Source organism: Triturus cristatus, chromosome 9 (assembly GCF_964204655.1).
Source record: "Triturus cristatus chromosome 9, aTriCri1.1, whole genome shotgun sequence".
Classification (NCBI taxonomy): Eukaryota; Metazoa; Chordata; class Amphibia; order Caudata; family Salamandridae; genus Triturus; species Triturus cristatus.
In genome coordinates, this window is record NC_140592.1 from 1,022,307,480 (window position 1) to 1,022,320,404 (window position 12,925).

Genomic DNA, 12,925 nt, shown 5'->3' on the forward strand with positions numbered 1-12,925 from the left:
TAGGTGGCCTTTTATGTGCGTGGGGTAGGAAACAAGCTGCTCTAGTTCGACTGCTGCTAAGCTGGCCGTTATCTCTGTGGCGACGCTGTCCTGTGTATTATCAAAGTGTATGTTGAGGTCGCCCAGTAGTGTAAAATTTGCCGCTGAGGTAATTAGTTCGGCCACAGCAGAAGGTAGCCCTGTCTGGAACTGTTTGAGTGCTCCAGGGGGGCGGTAGATGAGAATGCCAGTGAAGCTTTTATTAGGGGTAAACTCGATGACGAAGTGCATGCTCTCACAGTCTGCAATGGACTCCGTAGGGCAGGGACAAGTATAGATGTCTTTATAAATGATAGCAAGCCCCCCGCCTTTCCCCTGGACGTGGTCCAAACGGGCGATCTGGTAGCCTAGTATAAGAGCTTGTACCAGGTCAGGCTCTGAGTCCTGAGTGAGCCACGTTTCAGTCAGAAAGACTATGTCCGGCATGTGCTCACCCAACAATATTGATATTTCCAAACTATGTTTAGGTAGAGATCTGCAGTTTAAGAGAAACATTTGGTATTCCTGTAATTCATCTTTATGAGGAGGGCTAATGAGCTCTGTCTTACAATGAGAGCACAGATGAGGGATCTCCAGGGGGTGAAACTCTTGGCAACATTTAGTTGTTGCAATGTTCCTCAATTAATAAAGAAAATCAGAGCTATAGTGCCTCTTTATTTCCAGTGAAGGGGGGGAAGGGGTTGGGGGGGTGGCCCCTAGCCCCGGCCCGCCGCGGACGGGCGCAGACGGGCTTGCCTTTGGTGCGCCATCGGCGCGCCCGCTGCACGGCCGTGGGAGGCACATTCTTTTAAGGGAGGGGGGTGCGTGGCCTCACGGCAGTGGGCGTGGCCTGTGGGCTTCCCCAGGAATGGCGGCAAACGATTCTCCAACCCGCAGCAGCGCTTCAATCGGGTGCGCGGGGAGAGCCGAACAGGTGAGGAGGGGGGGTGTCCAGGGACAAGTGAAGCACCAGACTGATTAAAAGCAAGCAAATACAGTTTTTAAAAACAAGCGTTACTCCCGGCTTCCGCCTCAGGAGTTGGTTCTACTCCTACAATTCTACAATGCAACCCCACTCCTCCCTGCTTGTTGACATACCACATCGCAGTAGTGTTGTCCGTCAGGACTTGAACCGACTGACCGCGAAGGGAAGGGAGGAAGGCCTTGAGTGCCAAACGTATCGTCCGCAATTCCAAAAGGTTGATGTGAAGCAACCTTTCCTCTGGAGACCAAAGACCCTTGATCTCCAGATCCCCCAGATGCGCACCCCACCCTAAAGTGGATGCATCCGTTATCACTGTGGCCACCGATGGAGGTAGAAGGAAGGGCTTTCCTTGAGACAGATTGCCCTCCACGCTCCACCAAGACAGATCTGCTGCAGCTTCTCTGGAGATCCTCACAGACTCCCTGAGATCTCCGTTGTGCTGATACCACTGCCTGCGGAGGCACCACTGGAGCGCCCTCATGTGCCAGCGTGCATGGTTGACCAGCAGAATGCAGGAAGCAAACAGACCGAGCAGACGAAGGACCTTCAGGACTGGAACGACCGCTCCATTGTAAAACAAGGGAATCATTTCCTGTATGGCGAGAATCCTTTGTGGAGGTGGGAATGCTCGACACACAGTAGTGTCCAGTACCGCCCCTATGAACAGGTTGCGCTGAGAGGGCACCAGGTGAGATTTGGGCACGTTTATCGAGAAACCCAATTTGTACAACAGTTGAGTTGTAACCTGCAGATGATGAAGCACCTTCTCTGGTGACTCCGCTTTGATCAGCCAGTCGTCCAGATAGGGGAAAACTGGAATCCCCGACCTTCTGAGATGGGCTGCCACCACTGCCATCACCTTGGTGAAGACTCGAGGTGCAGTAGTAAGACCAAATGGGAGAACCGCAAACTGATAATGTTGCGATTCTACCGTAAAACGGAGATACTTCCTGTGCGACTCCAGGATCGGAATATGAAAGTACGCATCCTGCAAGTCAATTGACACCATCCAGACCTCCTGTTGCAGAGCTTGAAGAAACCTGCGCAAGGGTGAGCATCTTGAACTTCTCCTGCTTCAGAAAAAGGTTCAAGATCCTGAGATCCAGGATTGGACGTAGCCTACCATCCTTGTTGGGTATCAGGAAATACCGGGAGTAGCATCCCTGACCCCTTTCCCGCTCTGGAACCACCTCTATCGCACCTTTTTTCAGTAATGTTAGGACTTCCTCCTGCAGGAGAAGAATGTGGTCCTCCGAGCAAGCAGCTTGGCAAGGAGGGTAATTTGGAGGAAATTCCCGAAAGGGAAGAGCATACCCATTTTCCACAAGATTTAGAACTCAAAGGTCTGTAGTGACCGATTCCCAATCTTGCAGAAAATGGGTAAGCCGACCCCCCACAGGACCAACATGATCCAGAATGGCGGATCTAGGGCTGCTTTGCAGTGGTAGGAGGTAGGGAGGGAGGAAGAGGAGGAGGAGGAGGAGGAGGGCTGACGACCTTTGTTCCTGCCCCTGTAGGTCTTATACAGGGTATTTTGCAGCTGCTGCTGCTGCTGCTGCTGCTGAGGCTGCCTGTAGGTCTGAAAGGACGACCTCCCAAAACCTCTGTACCTTCTGAATGAGGAACCTCTAGACTGAGCCTGCAGGCCCAGAGACTTAGCCGTGGCTTTGCTGTCCTTGAACCTCTCCAATGCTGCATCTGCTTTCTTCCCAAACAGTCCAGAACCATCAGATGGTAGATCTAGAAGTGTTGCCTGCACATCTGGAGAGAACTCCGACGACTTAAGCCAAGCACTTCTTCTTGTGGCAACCGAAGAGCCCATGATCCTGGCAACAGAGTCCGCAGTGTCCAAACCACTCTGTATAACCTGTCGTGCAGCTGCATGAGTGTCCGACAAGACCTCATTAAAATTCTGCCTGTCCTCCTCTGATAATTTAGGAGCCAGCTGTTTTGCAGAATCCATCAGGGCGTGGATGTAACGGCCCAAAAGGCAGGTGGCATTTGTGGACTTCAAGGCCATACTTGCCGAGGAGAACACCTTCTTGTCCGACTGGTCAAGCTTTTGAGACTCCCTATCGCTAGGAACTTGAGGAAAAGCTCCAGAAGACTTTTTCGAACAGGCAGCTTGAACCACCAGACTCTCAGGAGAAGGATGGGATATTAGAAAGTCCGGATCTCCTGGAGCTGCCCTGTACCTCATAGGACCAGATTTAGACACTGCCGGAGCCGAAAAGGGCTTACGCCAAACCTCCATAAGTGGGTCAGTGACGGCATCATTAAAAGGAAGCAAAGGTTCTACCACAGTGGAGGGGGAATGAAGAACCTCCGTCAAGATGTTGGATTTAAATTCAGTCATTGGGAGCTGCAAGTCTAAGAGCTCCGCCGCCTTCCTTATGACTGTGTGGTAAGGAACCACATCCTTAGAGGGAGCATCTGATGCAGGAGAAAGCTCCCATTCTGGGGACATATCAAGGCCACTTGCCTCCTTTAATTCTTCAAAAAAGTCATCAGACTCCTGAAGTTCACCCTCTTCCATTTCTTCTGCCTGATATCTCTGCTCTTCCAAAATCCTCTGCGCCTCCTGCCTGGATCTCATCCTGGGAACCGGCGTCGGCGGCGCCACACATGACTCTGACGGCACCGGAGTGTCGAACACGGATCCGGAGGCACAGCCGGAGTCGAACGAGGCCGAGCTGGAGCCGGAGATGAAGGTAACGGCGTCGACGTCTTCGGCGCCGGGAAATGCCAGGACTGCGCCGCTGGAAGGAAAGGCATAAAGGGAGCCTGAGCATAGGCCTGAGGAACCCCCAAATTAAAGGCCATTTGACCCATGGGCCCCGAAGGTGCTCCAGATGGGTACATTGCTCTTGAAAAGACCCCATACATGGCATTCAAGTAATGCGATGGGTCTTGACCCGGGCCAGGGAAAGGCGGGTAAGAGCTCGATAAAGGCTCAGGCTGAGGCATTACCGGACTCGGGCCAATCGGCGCCGACGGTGGATCCAATGGAGTCGAAGACTCATCAGGTGTAAAGGAGCCTCTTCCACTGGAGCCGGAGAATGTGTCGGCGTCGGAGAAGGAGAAGGAGCCGGAGCTGGAGAACACTCCGAAGAAACTGCAGGTGAGGTCAGACAAACAGGAGAAGACGGATTTGAGGCCGACTGAGAAGGTGAAACATAGTCCTTACGACGCCGAGGAACTGACGAAGTCGATTTCAGAGCCGTCTCCTTATCTGAACGGCGTCGAGAGCTGTGCCTCTTCTTCTTCTTATGCTTCTTTGATCTTGCAGCATGACCCGACGTCGACTTCGAACCCGACCTCGAACCCGACCTGGACCTCGATCGCCTTCGACCTCTCTTCTCCTTCCTCATCTTCGCGATGAACAGCTTAGCCTCTCTCTCCTTTAAAGCCTTCGGGTTCATCTTACGGCAGCAAGAGCACCCCTCGACGTCGTGATCCGACGACAGGCACCAGACACAATCTTCGTGCGGATCCGTGATGGACATATGTTTATCGCACTCTCTACAGGGCTTGAACCCTGACTTCCTTGATGACATCTTCAGGAAGAAACAAGAGAGGACCAGAAACAATCCAGAAAAACAAAGTAACCAGACAAGCTACGGAGAGTCCCAGAAAACCGTTAGCGTCGACGGCGCGGAAAAAAGGGAACTGACGTCATCACGCGGACGAAGTCCTCTTATGGATCCAGTGATGTCAGCGGAGCCGCATGCGGAGCCGTGCTTCTGTGACGTCGTCCTCGTCGGCGTGGAGAGCTATGAAAAAATGTTGAATGTTGCTGGCGCAGGGGATATTCACATGGTGAGGAATCCACTGGCAGATGTATCCATCAGCAACTTCTTGCACCTTAATAGGCTTATCTAGCTCCTTGCTCCACTGGGGTGGGGAGAATTCAGCGGTACATCCTATTCAACAATTGCCCTCAAGAATTGCTCTCTTTCCTTGCAATCAATGGGCTCCGCGGTGTAAAGCTTTCTTTAAAAAAAAAAAAAAAAAAGATAAAAGAAGAAAGAGGGGTATTTTAGTCTTGTTATAAATGATTAAGCTCTTCGTGCACAGAACTTTAGTGCCAGAAGCCTATCTGCTTTATTGCCCTTTTCATAAAATGTCTGCTTCATGTATAGTGAGGCATATTCTGCCGTATTTACCCTTAACTTTTATAATTGGCCTCATATCATTGCAAACTTTATAGGCTGTTTCTAGGAAGGTTCTGGCTTTGTCTAAGGTTCAGCTTCATCTAGCATCTTTTAAGAGCTGGTTCTCAATCAGCTGTTTGTCCTTTCTTATCCTTGCTGTCAGGGCAATGGTTGCACCCCATTTGTGTAGCTCACCTGATCCCAGGCCTAACAGCACTCCTGCTGGTCCCCTCCTCCCCCGGACCTCGTATCCAGGACAGCAGCTTGACCTCCTGTGCCGCTGCTCCCTCAGGTTGTTGCCACCTTGGACACTCATTTAATTTGAGCCTTACACTCCTAAAGAGTGCATTTGCCTGCAGTCTGTCTGATCTGTGTTTAAATGCCGCCTGGGCGCAGCTGCTAGGTTCCTGTACTCTCAGCAGGCTGCTCTTAACCCACCTCTCACCGGCTCTCCATTCTTTTTAACTCACCCCACCCTCGTTGTTTTTAATCCACTAAGCGCCTCCTCTTCATTGCTTCATTCATCCAAATGGTCTCCACATCCTCGCCACGAGTTGTCTGTTTTTTCTTCTCAGCCTCCTGCTGTCCGTTGTTTGTGCTTTCTCCCCCCCTTCTTCGCCTAACTTTTCAAAACAATAATAACACAACCCCATCCTAGATGCTGCACACGCACCAGAATTGAATTGCAGCTCTTTTAATTTAGATGCACCGAGAGATGATCGGCATGGTGTGTAGATCTTCGATGCCTTACCTTCTAGCAGCTGGGATGTTGGTTCCGGGCTGGGCGCTCATTCACGTTTGCTCGTGGGAGGAGAAGCATGTTTTAGAAGGGGCTGCAGTGAAAATGGAAAGGGGGGGCCCTTGGCCCCTCCGCCTGCATGGCAGTGCGGCGACCTCCCCCGGACCTCTCGGTGGTGGGGCGTGTTCACTGGGGGCGCGCCCTACCACCGATTGGCTGCCTACGTGACCCGGATGACGTTAATCGACATCCGGGTCAGAGGGGAGGGGGGGGGCGGGCCTCTGGGGGGATAAAGCGGCGGGGAGCGCCCAGGTGACCCCCTTGTCCCCTGGACGCTCCCCCACCACGGACGTGCCCTGGCGCGCAGGGCGGCAAATTTTCTTTGTTTTTCGTTCTGCAGGTGCTGTTCGTGTCCGAGTTTCGGAAGCAGGCGGGGAATCGCATTCACGTTGGACGGCAGGCAGCGGCTTCGGGAGCACGAAGACTCGCCAGGAGGCATCGTCTGGTCCGGGAGTCCGATCTCGCAATTCGGCGTCTGCACGAGGGGGGAAGCGATCGAGTGATGCGGCGGCAGCATGCTAGGAATTAACAGGTAATGGGAGGCGGTGGCACGCCCCTCCTGCGATCGTTCGCTGTGTGTGCGATCTGGCATTAGGGGGGCACGAAAGGCGGCAGCTGATGCAAGAGCTCTGGGTACAGACGAACATATAGGGCAGTTGCTGTTGTGAATTCTGTGTCGTCATTTTAAATCCTCTGTAGCAGGCGGGCAGGACCGTCCGGAATCAGGGATATGAGATGTTTGGTTAAATGGGTAAAATGCTGCATTTTAATCCACATCTGTTTGAAATCCCAGCGCATGCTTAGTCTGTGCCTCACTGCACATTTCTTCAAAGATTCGGAAGTGCCTAGAGACGGGGGGCTGTGCTCTAGTCCGAAGCGCTGTGCAGCACAGTTCTAGGGTCCGGTGTAGGAGATCTGGCATATTCTGAGCGTGAGTATGTTTTAAGCCTTTTTTCGAACCGGGTGCGTGGGTCGGATATTGGGGTATCTCGTCAATTCTTATACGCGTTCCTGGTGAACCGGTACCGACTTTATGTATGGCAGGTTCTGGTTATTCAGCTGTTTTTACCGTGATGTGCTTTGAGAGCTCCACTGATGGCCACTGGATGGCATTGTCGCCCTATACATCAGGAATCAAATGTGAGAGAAAGAGATACTGTGAGTTCGTGTGTTAGTTATCGCCAGGCTTGAATATGGGCGTTTTAAAGCTGTTGACAATAATCTAGACACAGTAGCATAATAGTAATCCCACTTTCAGATTTCAGAAAACTGCATGTGATAGAGGTACATTCATTCAAACATCTTCACTGTACCCGCACGTCACGTTTATAAGTGAAGATAAAAAGCGAGCCTTTAACGACTCTGGAACCATGAAACGCAGAGTTGGCCACGCATTGCCTACAGGCATCTGCAGCGGATGTATTCGGGGCCAGTATTCGCGTTGGTGGAACTTGTGGTCACAATTTGGAACCAGCCTTCTTGCGTTTGCTTTTGAATTTATCGAACCGAAACTAACTTGAGAGTTTAAAAAAGGGAAACGAAAGGTAAAATTGTGTGTTTGTCACGGCATGCTCACCAACGCGGCCTTGTGCGCAACGGGCCAATCTATGCATAATTCTAGCGAGTCTTAAAGTAAAATCGTATAGAGGTGCAACCCGCGTGGCAACGTGCTCCGTGCCGAGCCGGTGCCGGCCGGCGGGGCCTCCGGCCGCTGCCAACCGCCGCAATATTGTTATGGTTAGGAAGGAATTTCTCACAAGAGCTAACAAAGGCGGAGGGTCGTAAATAAACACAGCAGGATTTCCCTGTCAGTTTTCATTATTAGTGCTGCGGGCAGTCGCAGTTCTTGGGGTTTCTCACAGGGTCATTTAACTGTAATAACTCCTCATTCAACATATTCGAGAGAGCCATAAAAATCAAACACTCCTGGCCTGCCCGCTCGCGGGTAAGAAGTACTTGACTGGCGAGTGAAATATTCTCGGCCAAATCTGTGTAACGCAGCAGCCCCCCCCCCACCCCAGCCTTGCAGGGGCATCACTTTCTGTGCCCCGCCAACAATACCATGCATTTAGCGCAGCCTACAACTAGAGCGGAAGACTTTTTAACCTCTCTACCAGAGTACAGAACGGGGATGGGCGGTTGCCTCTGATTGCATTTGGTACATGTCATTCTAGGGGACTTGCACATGTCATGCCTTGGTTTTCTCGTTGTGCTTGCCCATGGATTGTTCTTTAGTTGGTGTATTTGTAGCGTTGTGCCTTGCGCGCCCGTTTGGGCATTGCGCCCACTATATAACCATGCGAGTCACGGTCTTCATGTTAAGCGGTGAGTGTTTTGGCTGGGCCAACGCGTGAAGGTATTGTACTGTGCATGCATCGGTTTACATCCACGTGGGGCCACGTACAGACCCCTTCTTTGCTCATTTTATGACCCTCACCCCGGTGCAGTGGTTGTGGTCCAATTTTGTGACTTGGCAAATGTAGACAATTTTTTAAAGGAAAAGAGGGGAAGCGCCCTTGACAGCTTTCCGGAAGGGGGAAGCCGAAGGGGGCCACATATTGCAGGCAGGTGGGCGTTACAAATGTTGCGGGGTCCTGGTGAGTGGGTCCCTGAGCGTCTGCATGGGTTGACCATTGGTACTTGTGTATTGAACAATGCATGTTGTTAAGAAGCGGGGTTTTTCTTGCGAGAAGAGGCAATACATTCGTTTCACATAAAATGCATGTTTGTGCCCCGGTGCGACTGTGAAAACCAAAAAATGGGTGATACTTGCAGAAAGCGTCACGGGGTTACGCACACACGTGTTATGTCCTTTTGCGGGACACAATCTGTTAGTGGTATGAGGAAGTGCGGCCATACTAACAAATACTCAGAGGGGCTGTGACCAGTGCTAGGCAAGACTCTCCCTATTGGAAGTATGAATCTAGTGTCCCAGAGGTGGGGCACCTGGCGTTATGATAAGTGTCGCTTGAATTTTATTGTCTGTTATCAAGGTTCTTTTGGCAATGAGATTTTACTTAAAATGATCCATAGGGGACGTTTTTGGAGTGTACACAGTTGACGTAGGTGGCTGATGCCGACCGCCGTTTGTTAGTTTACAACATCATCAGGCTTCGGATCACTGGGGAACACATATGGGTGATATAGGCTGGTCAGTAATCAGTCAGCATTTGCTTGTGGGGGGCTAACCCAGGCAGTTTGGAGACTCATTAGATAGCGGGAAGCAATGTCTTGGCCAGCAGGCAAATTCATTAGGTAACATTGTAATGAACAGCGTTAAGGGGATTAGCTATAGATGAGGGAAAATAAAGTTGGCAAGAATAGGAAATGTAGGATGGGAGTCTGTGTTTGTTCCTGCAAGGCGGGTCAATATGGCGGGTACCGGGCAAGTACACATGGTGGGGCCTGTACCACCAGCATTGCCACCCGCCGGGGTGGCCCACCTTGTAGTCAACACGGGTGTCAGACCTATCATTGTAGGATCTGTTCAAACAGTTGGTAATTTGCCCGGTTGGAGCAGGCTTTCGCTCCGTTACATATTTAGTGCCTTTATGGTAGGTTACTGGGTTGCACAGTGTGTTACAATTTTTTTTTTTTTTTTTTTGTTGGCAGGCGAGACTCAGCGTGTTACCTAATGTCTTGTCTTTAAAAAGATTATGGGGTGGGGCCCATTAGGCACTGGCTGGGGGTCAGGGTCATTTAGGTGAATCTGAACAGGTATAGGCCTTGTCGTCACATCGGCAAGGGTATCCATATGTGCAGTGGTGGGGGGCGTAGGAAGGTGGGGTAAGGAAGCCCTAGGCGCTATGTGCAGGGGAAGTAGCTGCAGGAGGGCGTTCAGTCACACGGCGCCTTTTGCGCCGGTCCAATTATACATGTAGGGACTGAGGTCCGATGTCTGCTCAGTGTCTGTACACTAGTATCCAGGGAGCACTTGTGCACAATGAGGTATGGTACCACACGGGATTTCTGCATTTATGGGGCTTGTGTACTTCTTATTGTACGTCGTATGGCAGCACAGGATACCGTCGCTCCCCCAGTACGTTACACGGCGTCATTATATGCCGGGGGTGTGTCATGTTGTATTTATGCACCATTGCCCAGCCACTCCCACAGTGTAATGTAAGTGTGGGTCACGTATTTTTTGGCACGTTTAAAGCCTGTGGGGAGTAGGGGAAAAAAGGGGGGAGAGTACAGTCTCGCGGAATAGCAAGGCAGTCAAACATCGATGTTGGGCACCTCTCGGTGTAAGGCACTAATCATTTGTCTTTGATTTTCGTTTGTTTACCTGGATCAACGCCTGGTGCCTGGAAGCGCTACGTGCCGCTATGACTGCAAAAGTGGACAATCAAGGGGACCGGTGGATCCGGAATGTGAGGTGCAAGCGGCGCCGTCAAGTTGGATGGGGATCAACCCAGTGGTCAAGTGGTGCCAGCCTGGATGGTGCTTCATAAACGGACTGTATAGCTGTCATGCGTGTGTGGTTACCATTAGTGGTAAGTCGGCAGTACGTCTGCCTGGCAGGTAATACCTGCGGATCTGCTGGTGCATTCTAGTGAGAGGGTATGGTTGTCACCATTTAATTTTGCCACACGAGTTCTGACGGCAGGGCGCCGCTTTGTAAGTATATACCTTTACCAATGGTAAAAACACAAGTATCAGGGGCAGAGGTGACACAACTCCTGTGTCATGGAACGGTTAACTGCCATTACGGCGCATGCACGCGGGCGCTTATCGATGCGGACATGGAGTAGAGTCTGGATGCTCCGTGTAGGGGGATAGGCAGGCACGGGGCCTATCCCAGAACCTTGGGCTTGGATGCAGATAGTTCACGGTTTAGGGGGTCCTAAATGGGAGGTTCACTCCCTATGATGAATCCAGCACCATAGCATTATTGTCCTGCTAATGGGAGTGCCCGGGTGTGGAATTATTCCTCAACGCACCTTGTAATTACATTAGTCACTGGGTGGGTTGGGGGGCTCCGGAGTAGGGGCAGCAGCCAACACAGAACATAGCTTAGAACATATTGGTTCAGTTTCAGCAGTACATGAGGCCCTGGGGGATGCTCATGGGAATTATCTGGGACCCTGGGGGCACTATTCTGGGTTGTATCACAAATTGTACAATTACATTGGGAATGAGTACCGGGTTATGTGAGTGGCTGGGCAACTGTGTAGGTTTAGAGCAGGGTGCTAATAATACTAGGGGTTTGGGTTCCAACGTGGTACATCACGATACGTCAATCATGACCATTTTGAGGCTCCTTGACGGTATGTCGTTTTTTGCCAGATTCAGTCAGCTCTGGGATTTTTTGTGTTGCCCCACACTGGGTGGGGGGTTGCGTACCCTACGCGCTGGGTAGAATGGGGGGGAATACTTCGCATGGGATTGGGAATGCGACATGACTATCCCGAGGACACTTCGGCATGGAGTGCAGCGATTCCAGTAGGGAGGAGGCTGGCTAGCGTTTTACACCGGCAGACTAGACAGACAGAGCTGAGAACAGGGTGGTTTTTTCAAGTATAGGTCCTTGGCCTCAGTCAGTTTCGGGGTTTTCTTTAGGACTGATATTCTGAGGAGATACAGTCCTTCGCCGCAATAGTTCCCATAGTTAGTAGAGGAATGGCTTGTTACCACTAGGCAGAAGGGTCTTGCGGGAGGAGGTAATCTTCGAGGTTGGCCGGTTAGCACAGGGGTAACAGGGCTGCAGCATAGTCTGGTCACAGGGGGTGTCAGGGCGAATTGTGCTTTATAGAAGTCGTGGTTCACCCGACTAGGGTGGGTGATGACATAGTGTTGAGAAATTTCATAGGTGTGGTCAGGGAATTGAGGCAGGGGCATGACCTTTCTGTGTTGTAGGATTGGGGGGGAGGCCAGATCGTCGGTTAACAATACTGGCCTGTGGCGGTAAGGTCATGACCGGTGAGCAACTATTTGAAGGTCTGAGGGGGCGGGCATCATCCTACGGAGGTGCCCGCCCAGGGGGAGGGGCCATTGGCTCCTCCTGGAACTTCAGGGGCAAGGTAACTGGTGCTTCAAAGGAGCGCGGGTTGGGGAGTCACGCTTTCCTTAGGCTGGTAGCCACCCCGCGCGCGCATACTCATGACGTCACCGGATGGCGCAGAGTAAGGGCCCTCCTTCAGTGGGTAAATGGAGTTCACGGCGTGGACCGGGTAATTACCGGGCCCGGCTGCGCATGCGCACACCTGTAGGGGAGGCGCAGCTAGTAGGACCTGACACCGGTTAGCGACCTTGCCATATGGCCCAGAAATGTTAGTATACAAAAATGCAGAGGAGGATGTTAGACTCGGTTAGGAAACAATCTGTATTAGAGTCTTTGTTAAGGATAGTCACTCACACCTGTTGACAATAATGTATCTAATGTCCTGCTGAATTTTTGTATAATTGTTTATCATGCAAATTTAAAATTTTATTGTTTTTGTACTTAATAAATACGGCCGGGGGGTCTCTCGACCTCCCGCCTTCCAAAGATACCACGTCTAGGTGTTGTGTCCGGGGGTGGTGCGGACATAGGGGGAGGGCGGTAGCCAGTCACTGACCATGTGGAAAGGGGGGGCCCTTGGCCCCTCCGCCTGCATGGCAGTGCGGCGACCTCCCCCGGACCTCTCGGTGGTGGGGCGTGTTCACTGGGGGCGCGCCCTACCACCGATTGGCTGCCTACGTGACCCGGATGACGTTAATCGACATCCGGGTCAGAGGGGAGGGGGGGGGCGGGCCTCTGGGGGGATAAAGCGGCGGGGAGCGCCCAGGTGACCCCCTTGTCCCCTGGACGCTCCCCCACCACGGACGTGCCCTGGCGCGCAGGGCGGCAAATTTTCCCCACCCACCATCCCTGGAGTACGTGGTTGATGCGTTGCTAGTCCAACTAGGGGGCATTGGGCGCGTGAAACTGTTATGAGATGTTAGTTCTGTTATGAGATGTTAGTTTCTGATGAGGTTTTCTTTTAG

General features: G+C 51.8%; 1 long non-coding RNA gene across 1 annotated transcript in view; it reads left to right on the plus strand.

The window, feature by feature from the left end:
- The window catches only part of LOC146799252 (uncharacterized), a 29,282-nt gene extending 17,176 nt beyond the window's left edge, over window positions 1-12,106 (plus strand). The window contains exons 2-3 of the long non-coding RNA XR_014969252.1: window positions 6,297-6,488; window positions 10,271-12,106. This is a non-coding gene — a long non-coding RNA (uncharacterized LOC146799252). The remainder of the gene's footprint in view (window positions 1-6,296; window positions 6,489-10,270) is intronic.
- The last annotated feature ends 819 nt before the right edge of the window (window positions 12,107-12,925 follow it).